The 13,281-nt window shown below is 38.4% G+C and overlaps 1 long non-coding RNA gene across 1 annotated transcript; it reads left to right on the top strand.

Moving 5' to 3' along the window:
- Positions 1-5,731: 5,731 nt before the first annotated feature.
- LOC122076213 lies at positions 5,732-11,800 on the top strand. Its single transcript, XR_006139460.1, has 2 exons — positions 5,732-6,017; positions 7,555-11,800. It is a non-coding gene; the product is annotated as an uncharacterized LOC122076213 (long non-coding RNA).
- Positions 11,801-13,281: the final 1,481 nt, after the last annotated feature.

The following is a 13,281-nucleotide window of genomic DNA, read 5'->3' as shown; positions in this document are numbered from 1 at the left end:
AACTTCAGGGAATTTGTACACCTTGACAGAGTTAGAGAAAGATTCTTGTATGGTCAGCATAGATGAGGAGACATGGTTGTGGCACAGAAGACTTGGGCATATTGGTTTCAAGAACCTTGCCAAGATTTCTTCGAAGAAGGCAGTGAGAGATGTTCCTGAGTTGAAGAAGCTCTCCAATCCTATATGTGCATCTTGTTAGAAGGGAAAGCAAACCAGAATCTCCTGCAAGTCTAAGGAGTATTATTCCAGTTCTCCATTGCAGTTGATTCACACAGACCTATGTGGTCCTATGAGGACACCTAGCACCTCAGGAGAGAGATACATCATGTTGTTTGTTGATGATCATTCAAGAATGGTGTGGGTGATGTTCTTGAAACATAAGTCAGAGGCTTTAGAATGATTTAAGATCTTTAAGAAGCAAGTTGAGAATCAGACAGGGAAGAAGATAAAGTGTCTGAGATCTGACAGAGGAGGTGAGTACAGTTGGGATGATTTTGAAGAATACTGCTATGAGCATAGTATCAGGAAACAAACTTCAGCTCCAAGAACACCCCAACAGAATGGTGTTGCAGAGAGAAAGAATAGAACAGTGCAAGACATGGCTAGAACAATGTTGGCAGAGAATGACATGGGTAAAAAGTTCTGGAAGGAGGCAGTTCTAACTACAGTATACATCCATAACAGATGTATGTTGAGACCTCATGAAAGCAAGACTCCATATGAAATCTGGATTGGAAGAAGGGCTACAGCAAGACACTTCAAGGTCTTTGGTAGCAAGTGTTATATCAAGAACACAACCCAAGATTTGGATAAGTTTGATGATAGGGCTGATGAGGGTATATTTTTAGGTTATTCTATTTCAAGTAAGGCCTATAGATGCTACAACAACAGACTTGAAAAAATTGTAGAGAGTGTTGATGTCACAGTTGATGAAAAAAGGGATATTCCTTCAGGCTCAGAAAATGAACTTCTAGAATTTGAAGATCTTGATGATGAGAATGACCTGGTTGATAGTAGACCCAAAAGTAAAAATGAGATTGATGTTGAACAAGCTGAGGTAGATTCAGATGAGCAGAGGAGACACAACAGAGTTGATCAACAGGAAACAGATGAGTTAATCATTGGTGACCCCACCGTAGGTGTTCAGACTAGAAGAATGAAGACCAACACATACTCTCTCCTTTCGAAGATTGAACCAAAAACTGTTGATGAGGCAAGCAATGATGAGAGTTGGATGAAGGCCATGAATGAAGAACTTGAACAGATAGAGAGGAATCACACTTGGGATCTAGTCCCTAGGCCAGTTGACAAGAATGTGATTGGTACTAAATGGGTTTTTAGAAATAAACTCAATGAAGATGGTCAAGTGGTGAGGAACAAAGCAAGACTTGTATGCAAAGGGTATGCTCAAGTGGAAGGCATTGATTTTGAGGAAACTTTTGCTCCAGTGGCAAGACTTGAGGCTATCAGAATGTTCTTGGCTTTGTCAGTGTACAAGGGGTTCAAGGTCTATCAGATGGATGTCAAATCAGCTTTTCTAAATGGAAACTTGGAAGAGGAGGTTTGCATAGAGCAGCGTGATGGGTTTCAGCTGAGTGAGGACCCCACTCTTGTGTGCAGATTGAAGAAGGCATTGTATGGTTTGAAACAAGCTCCAAGGGCATGGTACTCCAGATTAGACTCTTACTTGTGCAAGTTGGGTTTCAAGAAAGGCTTAGTGGACAGTAATCTCTACATCAGAACTGAAGAAAGCAGTCAGCTTGTGGTGGTTGTGTATGTAGATGATATCATCTTTGGGGGTCACAAAGATGAGTTGTGCAAAGATTTTGCAATGAGGATGCAAGATGAGTTTGAAATGTCCATGTTGGGTGAACTATCATTCTTCTTGGGTTTGCAGATCAATCAAAAGAAAGAAGGTATCGTCATATCTCAGTCCAAATATGTGAGGGAGATGTTAAAGAGATTCACCATGGAGGATTGCAAGCCAGTTAGTACACCTATGATGACTGGGTGTAAGTTGAGCAAGGAAGATGACTCTCCATCAGTTGACCACACCTCGTATAGGTCAATGATTGGTAGCCTATTATATCTGACAGCTAGTAGGCTGACATCTTACAAGCTGTGTGCATGGTAGCCAGATTTCAAGCAGGACCAAAAGAGACACATGTGGCAGCAGTGAAGAGAATTTTCAGATATCTGAAAGGGACTAGTGAGTTTGGGTTATGGTATCCGAAAGTTAAGAGCTTTAGTTTGTCAGCTTTTTCAGATGCAGATTGGGCCGGATGTGTAGATGACAGGAAGAGCACCAGTGGTGGTGCATTCTATTTGGGGAGTAGCTTGGTGGCATGGCATAGTAAGAAGCAAGAGTCAGTCTCTCTTTCAACTGCAGAGGCTGAATACATTGCAGCTACATCTTGTTGTACACAAGTGTTGTGGATGAAGCAGATGTTGAAGGATTTGAGTGTGGAGGTTGAGCAGGCAGTGCCACTATATTGTGACAATACTAGTGCTATCAATATCTCCAAGAACCCGGTGATGCATTCTAGAACGAAGCACATTGCTATCCGGTATCATTTCTTAAGAGACAAGGTGATGGAAGGTGAAGTAAGGATGGAGTTTGTTCCCACAGTAGAGCAGGTGGCTGATATCTTCACTAAACCGCTTCCCAAAGATCAGTTTGAGTTCCTCAGATAGAAGCTGGGAATGGTGGTTCTTCCAAAGCACTAGTAGCATTGGGAGAGGGGGAGCAAGTTGTTTGATGTTGCTACCCCCATATTGGACTCAGGGGGAGTCCATTGGTTCCATCCTTTGTACTTGTTGTCAAAGGGGGAGAGAGTTACTCATCGGAGCTTTAGAGTGTATTAGTGATGAGGTGGTTGCCAACAACTCCAAAGGGGGAGATTGTTGTTTTATGGTTGTCCTTGTTGGCAACTCGACCACCTGGCGGTGATGACGTGGCCAGTTTGGGTGACGTGTATAAAAATGATGACATGGTAGTGTCCAGTGTCACCGATGAGATAACAGAGCAGCTTGGTATACATGGAGTGGTTTAATACATCATTAATAGGTAGTGCGGGTTTCTAGGTCAAAACTGGCAAAATTGACCTATTTATGATCGAGGGCATTTTTGATAGTGAAAATGACATTTTTGAAAGATCAGTTCTTCATGAAAAAGATAGATTGTAATTTACCTAGTCCAGTGCATTTGATTTCGTCACATTCCATTTCCGTACGAAGAAGTTACGGCATTTGTGGCAGTCGAGGGCAGTTTCGGCATTGAAGATGAATTTTTTAGAGGAAGTGTTCTACATGTAACAATACGAAAAAAATACAATCTTTCCAACGGTTCTGATTTTATCACGTTCTGATTCCGTCTGAGAAAGATACATCATTGGAAAGGTGTAGGGGCATTTTGGTCTTTTTACATGGATGATTCAGATTATTAAGTCTTCTGAAAAGTCGTAGAGCATCCAGTTACGATTCCAACGCACTTTGTTTCATCTCGATCGGATATCGTATGAAAAAGTTATAAGTATTTCCGTAAAGTCAGTTCGAAAGTCCAAACCGAAAATCCATCAGTTGCTCTCGGTGTTGGGTGGATTTTTCGGAATTTATTTTTGAAATTCGAGGGGATTTTGTGTAATTTAAATATTTTGAAGGTCTGAGTTGTAAGGGGTCTTTAAGCACTGAAACATATGGAGGCAGGGGTTTGATTGTAATAAAGAGGAGTAAAGGGAAGTGAAATGGATGGCCAAGATTCGACCACGTAGGCTTGATGCCCATCCAAAGGCTGCTGAGATTTTGCGCTGACATGGACAAGATAGATGCTTGCGCGTAGAATTTGATTGGTTAGGTGCATAATTCTTGATGCACTGGCGCTACACCTTATCAAGGTATGTTGTGGTGTTTCGCACGTGTATAGAAGGTATAAAAAAGATTCCGATCTTAATGATCTCATGAAATCTGATTAAAGCATCATGGAGGATTCGGATCCAACGGTCGATATGCATTTCTCTTTTGTGAGTGGGAGGCAAGCTCCCTTAAAATCTGGAAAAGCAACCAATCATAGATCGACAACACTTCTGACGATGTCAGCGCCTACGTCATGATGACGTCATAGAGATCCAAATTTAATGGTTTGGATCTATTGTCCGTTGGTTTAATCCGACGGCTTATATTACAATATCTTTTATATGAGATCTACGGTCAGATTTCGCCCCTGTTGCGCGCGCCGCCGGTGTAGCCTACGCCACCCCTACGAAGATTCCATTTCAGGCTATCTCATTGCTCCAACTTCAAAAGGTCATATCTCCCTCATTTTAAGTCGGATTTGGGTGAACCAAGTTGCAGATTCTTCTTTTTTTTAAGCCCTACACCATGGAAGCAAGAAAAATGGGTTTTGAGTGAAAGAAGACTACGGTTTTGGTAAGAGAAACTTCCCCCTCTTTGTTGGTCCTTGAATGAACATACATTCTTGATGATAAATGTTCTTAGGCTATTAAAGGAGGTAAAAGAGGTGGTTGAAGTGTGTTAATGGTACATTAACTCAAAGCCAAGGAAGAAGAGAAGAAAGCAAGGATGTGTTTGCTTTGAAGAGCAAGAAGCCAAGGAGAGAGAAGGTGTGAGCACCAAACTTATCAGTACAAGTTTCCAGTCATCCCAGACAATCGGTTATGAGATTCTCTAACCTTTTATTTTACATTACATGTATATATGTATGTTAGGGTTAGTTGTGGATGAATGTATACATGCTAGGTTAGTTGTGGATGAACTGTAAGCATGCTAGCTAGTTGTGGATGCATATGCTAGGCAAAGCTTGACTGCAGGGCATTGATATAAGCCCAATTTAATTGTATTATTTATTATGTGTTTAGTGGGTGCTAAACACCAGGAATGGGTGCTCCCGTGTAGTGGGTGCAGTCAAAAGTAGTGTATTGAGTAGGTACGAAGCCTTTACAGGCACTACTCCGGGGATGTAGGAAAATTTCTGAACCTCGTAAAAACCCTGTGTTGTGGGTGCTTGTTGTTTGTATTTTATATTGAAGTGCGTGGAATGTGGAATGGATGTGTACACTTGGAAGTGCCTATGAGAGGGTGAGTGTGTATACGACTGTGTGCAAACAGGGACAGGTATATCAGGTTTTTCTTGGCCAGACATCGGACAGGTTTTTAGGGATCGGAATTGGACTCACTGATTCACCCCCCCTCTCAGTGACTGCCGGGTTACAACAATTTGTTCATAAGATATTTCAATGTAGCAATCGAAACAACACGCATCGATGTAGTATTCTCAATTCCAATTTTTAGGGCTCCAGGCCTTCCGATCAATTTCCCATACTATGTTCAATTCTGGGATGTTAGACCTTGACGATGAACATATCCAAGATACAAACGGATGAAGCTTTGAATCAACCGATGAACAATGTAAAAGCTAGAGGTAGAGGAAGACCCTGTGGGCTTCCAAAACTGGTGGCGATTTTGTACATCACTTGTGTCTTGTTGTCATGGTACACTAGTTGAAAAACCAGCGGCTATCCATAGAAAAAATCAAAACCACATGTAGAAATCGGAATTAATTAATGAAAAGAAAACCACTACACAAGAGTCTGGGAGCCCGAGCATCACCCACTGTTTCGTTTTGTTTTCCTTGTGCTGTCAAGAAAGTGAAATTTACTTAAATTCAATTCCCCCACCATATATAAGCTATTGATTCCGTGAAACCATTAGTCTCAAATGGAAACCCCTTTTTTTTTTTCCTTCTATCAATCGTTTTTTATCGGTTTCTTTCTTTCTTCTTCTTCTGCTATAGTGTTAATTTCGAAGATAGAGTGAATCAAGAAAGGAGTGAGGACGATTGATGAGTTTGAGGTATACGAGCTGCATAAGAGGTCTTCAACGGCTGAAAGACCAGAGATCTCAGGGAACAATGACTAGATTCAAGTTCCACAGTGGGAAACCCAAATCGGAATCAGGGGCTTCTTCGGAAAATGCAGCGATCTCCACCTTCGCCAGACAAGGTAAACTCCTCATCTCTTTGTTTGGGTAAGATTTTTAAGATTTTAGGGTTTTTAGTTTTATAGAAGTAAGAAATGGTGTAATAGTAATTTTAAGTTTTGTTTACATGATTAGGGGCAATTAGGTCTTTTCATTTTCAAACTAGCATCAATCTAACCGTGTTAGGATTTTTTGGTTTAAATGAAATAAATAAAATTCGAGGTCAAGGACGTAATATAGGCAAACGCGAGGGGATGTTGATGTAAATTGCCAAAAAAAAAAAGGAATTACCAACAATAATATATATATATATATATATATATATATTTCCAAGGGATGATGACATTAGTGACAATTAGAGTTCAATAATTATTGTTTATCTACAGAAAAAAGAATAGTCATATCATTTTACTATTAAATTTGGAAGTTTTTGTCCAGGAGTGTGGTTCCTACACTTGCATTCTTGTGTCTGTCTCTCCTTCTTGTAATTTGACTTCCTTGCCTCGTTTTATAGATTGAACCATTGTTGCATATTAGTTGTTTTTGTTGGTAATTTTGGCCACATGTCAACGATGAGATGGTCAGAGGTGCTGACATGGCTATGTACGGTTAGTATGTTGATATAACAGTGCTAAGAGCTGCCACAAGTTGTATGGGTAAAGTGGAAGCAACGAGTGAAGGACCCTGCATTAAAAGTGAAGAAATCATTGGTTTATACAATGCCATCATGTTTGAGGGTATTTTTTAAAATCTAAATAAAAGATTTAGAAGGAGATACGTGCACAGAATAGTCAATATTTGGGTCATGAGCCCAACACAATTGGAATCGAGTCAATCGAATGTCGGAGTACAAAGTTATGACATGTTCCTCAGGTCAACGTCTAAGTTGAAAAAGGCAATGTCCTACACATTAGTTGGGTTTAAGCCCATTTTTATGATTCATGTAGTATACCTGGGTTTATGATGTCTTCATGAAAATTATAGTCCTTCGAGTCTTCTATAAGTAGGAAAAACTCGGGTCAATGAGAGCTCAAATGAAGAAGATATGACTATTTCTATGAAAGAAGTGTAATCTTCATAACATATAGTCGACTGCAAGTTGGAGTCAGTCTTCTGTACTCCTAATTGGTTCGTTTCACATAACTTCAAATCAATTTATAAGTATCTTTTGTATTTCTCACAAAGTTGTATATTTTTATTCTTCTTTCAAATGAGGTACAAATCGATTCAATCTGAATTATATATAAAATATTATGCCCCTTACAATAAGGAAATGTCAATCTACAAGGGCACATTTCTTTTTGGACTGACATGGTCAAATTATGCATGATTTTGGAGCTTTTGTTGGTCATTTTGAAATGAATTTTAGGACTTTCATTCTTTTGCTCTTTAGGAACAAAGAAGAAAAAGAAACCTTAGGAAAAAAAAAATTGAAAAGAATAAAAAAATTTGGAATTTGTGATTGTATTAAAGTGTCTCCAACAATTATTCTTGAGCTCCATTAGCTTGTATTATTATTATTTTTTTTTTTTAATTTTTTTTGTACAAAAAAAATTAAAGAAGTACAAAGGGAAAAAGGGGGCAGCCAACCAAGGGCGCTATCCCAGGAGGCAGACATGGGGAAAACACATGCCCTAGTAACAAGAATATGAACAGGCTGCACCATATCTCGGTGCAAATGAAGGACTCGAAACCCCGAAAAGCGAGTAGCTAATAAAGAGATAACTCATGCAATAGTTTGGAGTTCAGGGGAGGCTGAATCAGAATCTCCATTGATAGCATTGACCACCTGCATGCAATCAGAAAAGTATACCAAGTAGAAGATGCAATTATCCATGGCCCATCGAACAAAAGAACGCAATGCAAGGCTTTCAGCAATATCTGGGGGCGACCACGGGATAGGCAGAGCAACAACCACCTTGAAACAAGATTCAGAATCCAAAACAACAAATCCAATTCCAACGGTCTTCCTATGGGCATTAGAGGAGGCATCACAAATAGCACATTCCCAACCATTTGGAATAACACTTTGATAGTCAATATGCAATGGTGAAATAGGAGTAAAGGTGGGTGAGGGAGCCGGGAAGAATGTCTAGAGGTATTCTGAACTTGTATTAAAGTCTATTGATGGTTTATTGGATTTATTGAAGTCTTCTTACAAGAAAAACAAGAAAGAGAAGAAGTCTCTCCCTTATTGTGTGTGGTTTGAATGATTCTAAATGCTTTAAGGAAGGTTGGAAAATTCCATTAATGATAGTTTAATATGGTGGTTGTGTTCATTGATGTTCTATTGAGAGCTTCTTTGCAAGAAAGCCAAAGAAAAGAAAATAAAAAGATTGAGAAGGAGGGTGGTCCTCATTTGGTTGTATAATCTTGAGCATTCAATTCTCTTTCATCTCATTGCAAGAGTTGAAAACTCTAGTGAGCATTACTGACAAGTCGCGTTCTCAGATATGTCTCTATGTTCTCCAAGACATCTCCAGAATCATCAGACAACGGTTGTAAGCCTCTCAACCTCTGTATTTATTTTACTATTATTGTCTGAAAGTGTCAATATATGCTAGAACATAGGTGAATGTGTGAAATGTCTATACTAGCTTAAACTTGACTATAGGGCAACTGCTATAAGCCTATTGTAGTTGTATTTATTATACTTGGTGCTTAGTGGGTACTACTAGTATCGACACTGCAAGTGCCTTCTGGGTTTCGTACTGGGTAATCTCGAGAGTGGGGACTCTAGTTGTAGGTGCAGTAAGTTAAGTATTGAGTAAATACGTAACATTTACATGCACTATTCTGGGAATGTAGACATCTTGCTGAACTTAATTAATCTTTGTATTGTAGTGGACTTCTCTATTTCATGTATTGCATTGAGGTGTGTGGATTGCAGGTTGGGTAATCTTTATATTGTAGTGGATTTCTCTATTTCATCTATTGCTTTGAAGTGTGTGGATTGCAGGTTGGGTGTACACACTTGGAATTGCCTATAATTAGAAGGTGGGTGTGCATATGAATGTGTGTCTGCCACAATAAAGAATTAGTTTCACATCAAGTAATTGGTAGAAAATGGATTTGGATTCGATGCACTGATTCACCCCCTTCTCAGCATTAGTTGGGAATCAACAGAAGGTGGATGTTGATTGGGTCTCGTGCAAGTGTATAAACCACATTCCAAGATAGGGAAAAAAAAAAAAGGGAAGAAGAAGAAGAAGAAGGAGAGATTCCACATCATTTTTAGAGTATTTTATTAATGGGAAAAGGACCTTGCCTCGTAGTGTGCTGCCTACACCTAGCAACAATGGGAGGCGAAATGACCACCCCAACACCCTCATGAATAAAAAAATCTCTCTTATTGATGCTTCTACACAGATTGTGATTGGCCCATGTGTCGGCGCAGGGCCACGTTGCTAGACCTAGAACACTCTCCCTTCATTAGAAGGAAGGAGGCTAGCTATGCCGCCGACTTTCCCAGAGCTAGTGATTCAATTAATGGGAGGGGCATAGAGGATTTTTTTTTAGGGGACGAAGAGAGAGATAGATACAAATCTGAGTATACTGACACATTAATGTTTTGGCAGACAAAAAAAAATTAAATAATATTTTGGGACGGTATTGATAAGATAGCACTCTGATTGCAAAGACAAGGTTAGCACTCCATTGGGGATTGAAGGAATGACTCTTATTTCCCATGACCCCCAGCATTAGGGGTGTCAAATTCTAGCCTGACTATGAAAACCCAAAACCAACCCTACCCAACTGACATTTGACTGTTCCTAATGCAAGGGTGTTACTTGACAGGCTTTCGATTGGGACCGATTGATTAATAACCTGACTCAGCCCGACATTTTGAAAGCTTGTTTTTATTTAGAGCCCATTTACTTTGCCTGACCGTTTAAAGCTGGTCTAAGGCCTGTTTAACCCGATTATTGATAACCTGATTAAAGACTGGTACCCAACATATCATTCATAAATGGGAACATGCTTAACTTATGAGGATCTATTACTTAATGGGTTGATCACGTTGTGAAGTCGTAAAGTGAGGAAGACCAATTAGGCCTGACCTGATCGATTGTCATCCCTACTTAGCGTGGTAAGCATTAACTACTATTCCACTAGAGATATTAAAAGAGGTGATTAGAACTACACTCATTAGCCTTTTCGTCTGGAGGATAGTCCACGATATACATTGTTCTTTCTATCTCCAACTCACGAGAGGTATTTGGAATCACACAAATTTTTCCATCTCAAGAGGTGGTCTAGAAGATGTTTTGCCTCTCCCACTCTAGAATTCAAAAAAAACAAAAAAAAAAAGGAGCAACCCAATTTATGAGGCTCCCGCTACTACAAAGTTTGAAAGGGACAAATATAATAGAAACAACACTGAGTGGCTTTTCCATCTCGAGAAGGTGGTTCAGAGGATGCTTTGTCTTCCCATCTTCGGAACAAAGGGTAATCGAATCAAATGGGTAATCAGGTAATGGCATGTTGGTGCAACTATGAACAATTTGACACAATGGATTGGAATCATGATATTATTGTGACTTAGGGGTGCTTTGGATCGTTAACAAATCAATAGAAAAGAAAAGTAAAATCTAATAAAACAAGGGGTTAATTACTTGGACACCCTTGTACTATGGGCTGGATTGCTTGTCATCTCAAAAATTTTAAAAGTTTACTTGAAGCCCCATGGGACCTGACATTAGTCTATTATTATTGGCTGAATGAAAAGACTATTTTACCCTTGTGAGGTAAACAATTTTATTTTTAAATTAAAAGTAAAAAATGGAAACAAAGTAGTTTGGGAATTTAGGATTTTCCCCACCCATCACATCATCACTAAACAGTGACTAACTTACGGACAAACTAGTTGTAATAAATCTAAAATGCAAGGGAGTGGTGTCCAACTAAAATTTTTAAACTTTTGGAGTACCAAGCAATCTAATTATAATACAAGGGGTGTCCAAGTAATTAACCCTTAAACGAAAGTAATGATGAAATAGATAATGAATTTATTGCTTTATTTTTTTGGGAGGGATTGAGTTCCCTAAAAGGGACTGTGGCCTTTACATCAGCATGGAGACCAATGGAAACATACGCAGACTTATTAACAATGATCAGATTTCTATTTTATATAGATGCAAGGTGATCATTTCACCCTTCCATATGTCCAAATTTAGAGACCACAGTGTCTTTTAGGTTTTCTTTCCTTACCGAATAAACTCAACGACACATCATTGGAGTCAATTTTTACATAGTTGGAAGATCTTCCAATTTTCTTTCCTACTCCTGCTACAAGCCAACAATGATTTTGTCTTTCTTATCACTTTAGGCAGTGTGAGGCTCGCCACGCCTAAGGCTCTTCTCTACATTTCAAATAGAATTGATGACCGATGGAAATTGGAAACCTCACACTCGAGAATTCTTAAACAAACAAAATTGGATTTCTCAATTACCGTTAATGCCCTGAAGATTCTTTTCCCAAGTCAATGGCAACATTAAGGTTCTGTGATGCGAAGAAAGACTTGGTCAGAGCCACAAGTAGATGAGAACAACTACGTCAGCAATGTGAACACAGACCAGTGACCCTGAGAACAAACCTGTCCAAACCTTGTCCAAGCCTGTCTTGTTCAAAAAGTTTGTAGACACAGAAGTAGTTGCTTGGAAAGACTAGACTCTGTATGAAACGAGGTTATTCTACCTATGATCATGAGAAAGATTACCAGAATATGAGAACTGGAGCTTTCATCATTTGGCAGTTTGTATATGCATCAATAATTTTAAGGAGCTCACGTACGGGTGAGGATAACATGAGTGTCAATTTTAAAACGGAACTGATAAACCAAATGGAAACAATCGGTTTAGAACCGAACCAAACCATTAATAATCTGTTTGGTTTAGGTTTTAATGTCTAATAATCAGTTGAGTTTCAGTTTTAACCGAAAAACAATCAGTTCCAAACCATTAAGGCAAAATGGTAGTGGTACGTGCAGAAAAATAGGAATGCAGAACGTCTGGAGCCTGGTGAATGTTCACGTAAGTGATATGATTGACACGTGTTATATGTTAATCCTGCTAATAGAGTTGTAAACAGTTACAATTCTATTTAATATTATCAATATTTAAATAAATAAATTATAAAAATACCAATATAAGCAGACTCCTCCTTTGATTCCGCTTAGAAATCTTGATCCTCTCTCTCTCCTTGCTTCTTCTTCAAGACCGTTCCTTCTTTCTTATTTCTTTTTTCAGCGCTCTCCAGTCTAATTGAAGTTTTGTTTATCAATCTCATTGAAGTTTTGTTTATCAATCTCATTGAAGATTTGCATCCATGGTAAATTCTCATAGGTTAATAATATCTACCCATGAAATAATAATAAAATCCTAGATATTCATGAGCTTTGTTTACTATATAAATTCAAATTTGTCATCTGCCATACATGCAAGCTTTACTGTCCAAATCCCTTCTCTAATGATTAATATGTAAACATGGTATTTGGATATATGTGGTCAAGTCTCCCATATGCTCAATGCCTGAAAATAGTTATGTTGATTTTTTTCTTACCTCATCCTATTTTGAGAGCAAAGCAAGAGAGAGTTGGGATTCTCCACCAGAATCGAAGGAGAAATCCACTTATATTGGATTTTTATTTTTTTATTTATATAAAAAAATATATTAGACTAGTTAAGTAACCATGTCCGTCATCTCTCCACCCTAAAACCTAGAAATCAATTACAATTTAAAAAACTAATAGATGATTTAGATTAATCTAATATTAAATGGACAATTAATATTAAAAGAAAGTGAAACTAAGATTGCAATACGTACGTACTGTTACCACTCGCCCAACCATTAAACCTATTAAATGTCATAATATTCTTCATCAATAAGAAGCTTAGATAAGGAGAGAATAAAAGGGAGTGACACTGTGACAGTATGCGTGTGTTATTAATCAGTTTTGGTTTGGGAAAACTGATTAACAATTGGTTTGGTTTCGATTTACGTTCATAACACCTAAAACCCCGAATCAAAACCAAACCGATAGACCTAAAACCAAACTTATTTACACCCTTGGGTGAGGAAGTCAGAAAGCCCCAAGTTTATGTAGTTTTGGAGTTGCAAGAGATAAGGAAGCAAGAGCCTACTAGATTGATTATTCTTTCAAGGTAAAAAAAAAAGGAACATAATAAATTAATAATACAGCCGTTTTGTTTTTCTGATGAACTGAATGTACTGCCGTTATAAAGAGCAGAATTAAATACTCATTGACAATATGCAATAATTTAAAC

Source organism: Macadamia integrifolia, chromosome 4 (genome assembly GCF_013358625.1).
Source record: "Macadamia integrifolia cultivar HAES 741 chromosome 4, SCU_Mint_v3, whole genome shotgun sequence".
Classification (NCBI taxonomy): domain Eukaryota; kingdom Viridiplantae; phylum Streptophyta; class Magnoliopsida; order Proteales; family Proteaceae; genus Macadamia; species Macadamia integrifolia.
The sequence above is the reverse complement of the archived record's forward strand: the minus strand, read 5'-3'. Positions and strand labels throughout refer to the sequence as shown.